The sequence below is a fragment of the Echiichthys vipera genome (genome assembly GCF_963691815.1).
Source record: "Echiichthys vipera genome assembly, chromosome: 13".
In the NCBI taxonomy this organism is placed as follows: domain Eukaryota; kingdom Metazoa; phylum Chordata; class Actinopteri; order Perciformes; family Trachinidae; genus Echiichthys; species Echiichthys vipera.
In genome coordinates, this window is record NC_139838.1 from 20,254,314 (window position 1) to 20,260,313 (window position 6,000).

The window sequence follows — 6,000 nt, forward strand, 5'->3', positions numbered from 1 at the left end:
AAAGAAGCTTGTTGTGACCCAAATCAAACACACCTATGTGACCAACAGGTCTGGCTAATTAGCAAATGCTAACATGCTAACACAACAGTGGCTCCTCAGGCGGTGACTTCTGTTTTCTCTGGAGAACGTTTACCTCCAGTGAAGCTTTGAAACCTGGTGCAGATTATGGGACTTTTTTTATGGTGGTCAAGACTCACAGAGTGACATGAAGGACAGGTGAGTCCAACAAACTCATTGACAAATGTAGCCTAGCTTTCTCCAGGTGGTGACAGTTGCCACTTCATTGCCTAGCAACACAGCGCTGTACGTTCTGTGGTGCATCCTGCTCCATGTAAGAGAGTGTGTAAACAGCCTCTTTTTGCTTAATATGTGTGTTTGTGGCTGATGTTGCTGTGGAGGTTTACATCTCTGTGGTGTGTGCTTTGGTGGTGTTTTATTCTGCTCTTAGTGTCAGTGCTGTTTAGGTTTATGCGGTTTAGGTTTATAAAGATGGTTTTGTTGCACCTGCTGAGGTGTTTATATCTCTTTTTTATATATAATCTTACATATTTATCTCTGGTGATGCTACACTGAGGAAGGAGGCTGTATTTATAATTGGTAATAAGTTGTATGAACAGGTAGTCTAAGTTTCATATAGAAATGTAATCTATTGTTGGTTTGGACATAGGTTAAAAGGTATATGTATGGTTGTATTAAGAGGCTATGTTGCATGATGTTGGGCCACTAGTATGGGCTATATGTTGACATTTAATGCGATTCATTTTAACTGACATGCTTTGTACTTTAGTCCAAGTAAAAAATTTTTACATAAGCACTTTTACTTTTAGCAGTACTTTTTACTTGAGTATAATATTATAGTTAACAGGCCTACTCTCTCTGTCTTTGTCTTTTTCTCTCCTTTTCTTCCTCCCCAACCGGTCAAGACAGATGGCCGTCCTCCATAGAGCGGGGTCTTTCGTTGCCACTGTGTGAAAAAGATTTATGGATTAAAACTGTATATAATAACTATTATAATTATTACTACTTTTATTACAGATAGTGGGACTTGGTGCTGCTTAATGGGTGAATTGTTGGGTCTCTGTAAATCATAAATAAGTCATAGTGTGCTGTCTTGTTTAGTGCCTTGAGATAACTATTGTTATGATTTGGCACTGTAAATATAATTGAATTGAATACTCTTTCTGTTCTTTCTATTCCTGCCCAACAGTTCTATAAAAAAAATAATACTAACACAGGGTAAAACAACACATCCAATGTTGTGTCTTTGCTACAAACTCGTACAATTCTTAACCCAATGAATTTTAGTGTGCTGACCTTCAGTGGTTTAACTTCTCTTCTTGCTGCAGTCAAGTACAGGTGTAGTGCGGGACTCTGTGACATCACTGTTGGGTGCAACCAGCAAACATCTGACCACAACCAACAATGATGCTGGGTGATGAAAAAGCGATCAGGTAAACAATATATCAACCAGTTTTTCACACAACCATTCATTATAGTATTATTTTAGTCTTATTGTACATGTCGTAAAACCTTCTTTTAAAGTTGTAATCCGGAATAATTGAGATTTGTGGTTTCTAGCGGCCGCTCTGGGACCTCATCTCCCAGAGTTCCTTTTGAATCCGAACAGGGTTGGGTGAATGGTGTCAATAGATTGGCAGCTCTCACCTACACAATGCCTTCACATGCTTTACACTGATAGGAGGTCCAAAGAAAGAAGGGGAACAACACAAAAAGCGGCACTAACTGTGCGGCACATTTGATTTTAGCACTGGAAAGTTGCCACAGACACTGAGATCGTATTTCTCGGCAAAGCAGCAAATAGAAGTGCTTTCATTAGTGGGTCATATGCTCAATCACCATTGTTTTAACCCACTCTTTGATAGATAGTAACTATATAATAATGATAATTACTTAACAGGCAAGATGAAAATCTTACACACTACGACTTTAAGTAAACAAGTGATTAACATTAATAAATTAATTTCACTTCACTCAAATTGAGAGCTAATGATACTGTTAGTTCTGGGTTTGGACATAGACATTTATAGCCTGACATCGCTAGACCAAATCTCAAATTTTGATTACCAAAGGACGTTATCGACGGCCGTAGACCAAATGCCTCTGGATGCAATTAAAAAATACCTGCAACGAAACATTATAACAACGCTGAGCCACAGAGAAATGTAAACAGACTACAGCTTGCAGAGATGTACTGTGGTGGTGTAGCATCAATATGTCCGTGAAAGAGCATTGACACGTTTTCCATTAGAATATGAAAATAGACCTTTAACAGAAAGTTCAACATCAGCTGCAGCCATCTTGGTTGTTCCCAAAAAGGCCTCAGCGCAGCTCCTCCTTCTTCTTACTCCTACTTACTAAGCTAGGTTAATGTAGTTTTCTTGGTGCGAGGGTGCTCGAATCAAAAATGGCATCGTCACTTATTTTGCATAAAGGCTCCACAAGTTGTCATCGTATGAAATTCTCCCCATTGAGATAAACGGTTGTGATTAGCCCCGCCAGGGTATGGTCTGCTGGAGACCTGGCTGAAGGAGGGGGACCAGACGTATCTGCCAGAGCAAATAAAACATGAGCTCGCAGATTCACAGGGTAAGACATTTATACAGCGTGACAAAATGATCATAAAAAGGAATCGTAGTTTTAGTACTGGGAATTAACATTGCACATTCATTCAGTAAAGAAAACTTCCAAAAGAGCTCTGAAGTGGTGTTAAGTTCAACCAGGTGTATGAATAATTCAAAGTCAAATGAAAAGCGGTGAGAGGAAAGTGTGATTGAGGATAACAGGATGTGAAGATGGGCTCAGTTAAGGACCAGAGGAGAGAATCAACAGGGGAAAAAACTGAAAAAAGGAGGTGAGACACAAAGAGACAGAGCCAACAGGGCAAAAGGTAAGTCTTAACAGGAGCCGATAGGAGAGAGATGGAAAGGGAATACAAAATGGGAGAGAGAGAGAGAGAGAGAAAGACATTGGCAGAGAAAGAGGAGAGAAAGAAGGTCAGACAGGGAGATGGAAAGTGCTCTGGCGAGAAGGGGTATTTATGTCTTGGTGTCGTCGGCACAGCGGGACGCCTACTAAAAGGAAGCCAAGTTTGATACAGAGTGCGAGAGAAGAGAGAGCTGCTGGTCGAAAGACGGCTGATGGAACAAAGAGCCCCAAATTGCTCCATTAGACTGTCCAGAGACTCATATTCTAAAAATGAATTTTAGAACAGCACGAAATAATTTATAAGAGCAATCTATCAGAGTATACAAAAAAATGGGAACTCATTCTAAGGTTAATATTCTGTGAAACAACAAACTGCCTATGATAGATTAATCTTTGAATAATACATTTCACAAAATGTATAATTTAGTTAATGCAATTTACCGATTTGCCACAGAATGATACTGTCAGGGAAAAGGAAAATACGAAATGATCCCCCACCGCCTGAGACACATGACACGAGACCTTGAGGCCAGCTGGGCAAAAATGAGTGTCATATATTAAATTAAAGCTCCTGGTGGGATATGTCCAAAGGCACACTGCGAGTGTGAGATTGAGTACATTACAGAAGACAAAAAGAAGGGGGGAAATATCTTATTTCAAGTCTTGATCCAATATTGAAAAATCCCCATGTGAACTTCTAACATGTCATGTTTTCTTCCTTGTAAATGGAAGTCAGAAAATATTGTACGACACTCACTGTGACAGCTGGTTGGTTCTCCTGCAAAGATTTGACATAATTCAGTTGGTTTGACTTTTTCAAAGGGGCTTTAAATACTGTGTTACTTCAGTACACTATAATGTTGTATTAGGATATTCAAAATGACTTTGAATATTGTTATATAATTTATAGGTTATTATGACATCATACTGTATTAAAACCCCTGTCCAAACGAAACGAAATGTGAAATATAAAAATCTATCACATGTATAACATTTGGAAAAACTAGCGGTAAACTGTCTCATGGTTATATTTGTGTCATTTAGGGGTCACTTTACTTTTTGATCCCTGCATGTTTTGTTCGTTTTACACTAAAGCGCTTTCAAAAAAGTAGGAAATACTCTTTTCATTTGTCAAGTATTTAGATGAATTCACACAGGAGTATACAAAAGGCACTCTACCTTGTGGTTATTTCATAAGCACTATTTATATATTGAATTACCAGAATGCTATGTCATGATATGTATCTTTACCGAGATGTAAAATGACTTGTTTCAGGATAGAAGATATTTGGCCATATCGCCCAACACTAGTCCCAATTAAATGTCCCATAGGCCAAGTTTCATTAAATGTAATGACAAAATACTGTTTCTGTCTTACATGTAAACTTGTGATCTATATAACCGGATTCAAGTAAGTGCAATTTAAGATAAAGAAGTAATGGTACAGTTGCACTTTTACAGAGAATTAGTGCTGCCGAGACAGAAATTAACTCCCCAAGAAGCTGTGTTTAATACCACATTAACGTTGTTGAACCGAGGCAATGTAGTTAAAGCGTAATTCCGGTGTAAAATCACCCCATGGTCTTTTTCGGCAAATTTGGTCATCAAATAACCCATTGAGACAATTCTTCTGTGTATGAACTTTTAATGGAGAAATCCGGTAGAGCCGCTATCAGCCGGACGTGGCTAACAACTCGGGGCAGTATGTTAAAGGAATTAACATGACTTTTTTAACCAGGGCGTCTGTGTGTGTGTGTGTTTGTGTGTGTGTGTTTGTGTGTATGTGTGTGTGTGTATGTGTGTGTGTGTGTGTGTGTGTGTGTGTGTGTGTGTGTGTGTGTGTGTGTGTGTGTGTGTGTGTGTGTGTGTGTGTGTGTGTGTGAGTGTGTTGAGGTTCACTATTGTTTGTTGTGATAGATGGTCTGGCTTATCGGGGTGAGAGCCATGTGGAAGCAACCCCAACCCACTTTTTTTTAGTATTTTAAGTAGAGCACATTTAAGTGAGTATAAATAAGTAAAAGTGATGACCGTATAGCAACAACAGAGCCCTCTGAGCAAAGTCTGTGACCTTGTGTACAGTCAAACATTTTAATTCCAAAGTTTTCCTGAAATCTCAAGTCCTTCATCATGTCATGTGGAACTAAAAAGAATCCTAGTATGGCAGCATTTATTTCAAGGACCATACTCGAGCACTTTCACAGCCAGCTATTTCACAGAAATTGAGATAGCTGGCTTCATTTTACCTCACCTCCAGCTGAGTGGAGAATATTTCTTCTGTGACCAGCACAGTGCATCACACAATGCAAACTTGACTCATGAAGGCTATCGTTTGACAACGATACTATCTTTGCATCAAACCTGACCAATAATTTGCACCTCGGGTTACTGTCTTTGAAAATGTTTATTTTCGTGCCAAATATGTTGGGTTCAAAATATATGTGGTCAGACTGTCGAAATCTGATAAAAGACCAGTGTTAAGGTCTTTACACACTAGTTTTTTACTTCCTGCGATTAATCCGCAGGCCAATATAGTTTTTCCAACTGTTCACACAGAATGTGAATGTTGCACAGCAATAAAGCTATATTTTATTTATTTGCTGGAATGATGTTGATTTTCTGAGATTTTGCACCGCAGAATACAGGCATGGAGAATATAATACAGCAATACTTTCAGCTCTGACAGAGGAACACATACCAGATCCACTCTTTTCATTTTCTTTCACAAAAAAGCCCTGGACGGCGTAACTGTTGAGCTGATCTGGGAGGCCAAACACATCCCCAGTATGAATAATCAAGAAGTGGGCATTTCACATTTTCACGTTGCTTAGTCATGCCCCTGGTGTGTAAAGGCCTTTAACCTGAGGTATCAACATGTTAAACTTAAAGCTCCTGAACACCCACACAAGTGTTTTCAGTTAATCCGGTTGATTAGTCCTCTTCTCAGGACTGTGTGGGTGTGTATACTGAGATTGACATCTTCCTGAGTCTCCTGTTAGCTTTGTTTCACCTGTTAAGGCCAGACAAAGTACGCCTTTATTATTCTTATTGGTAGAT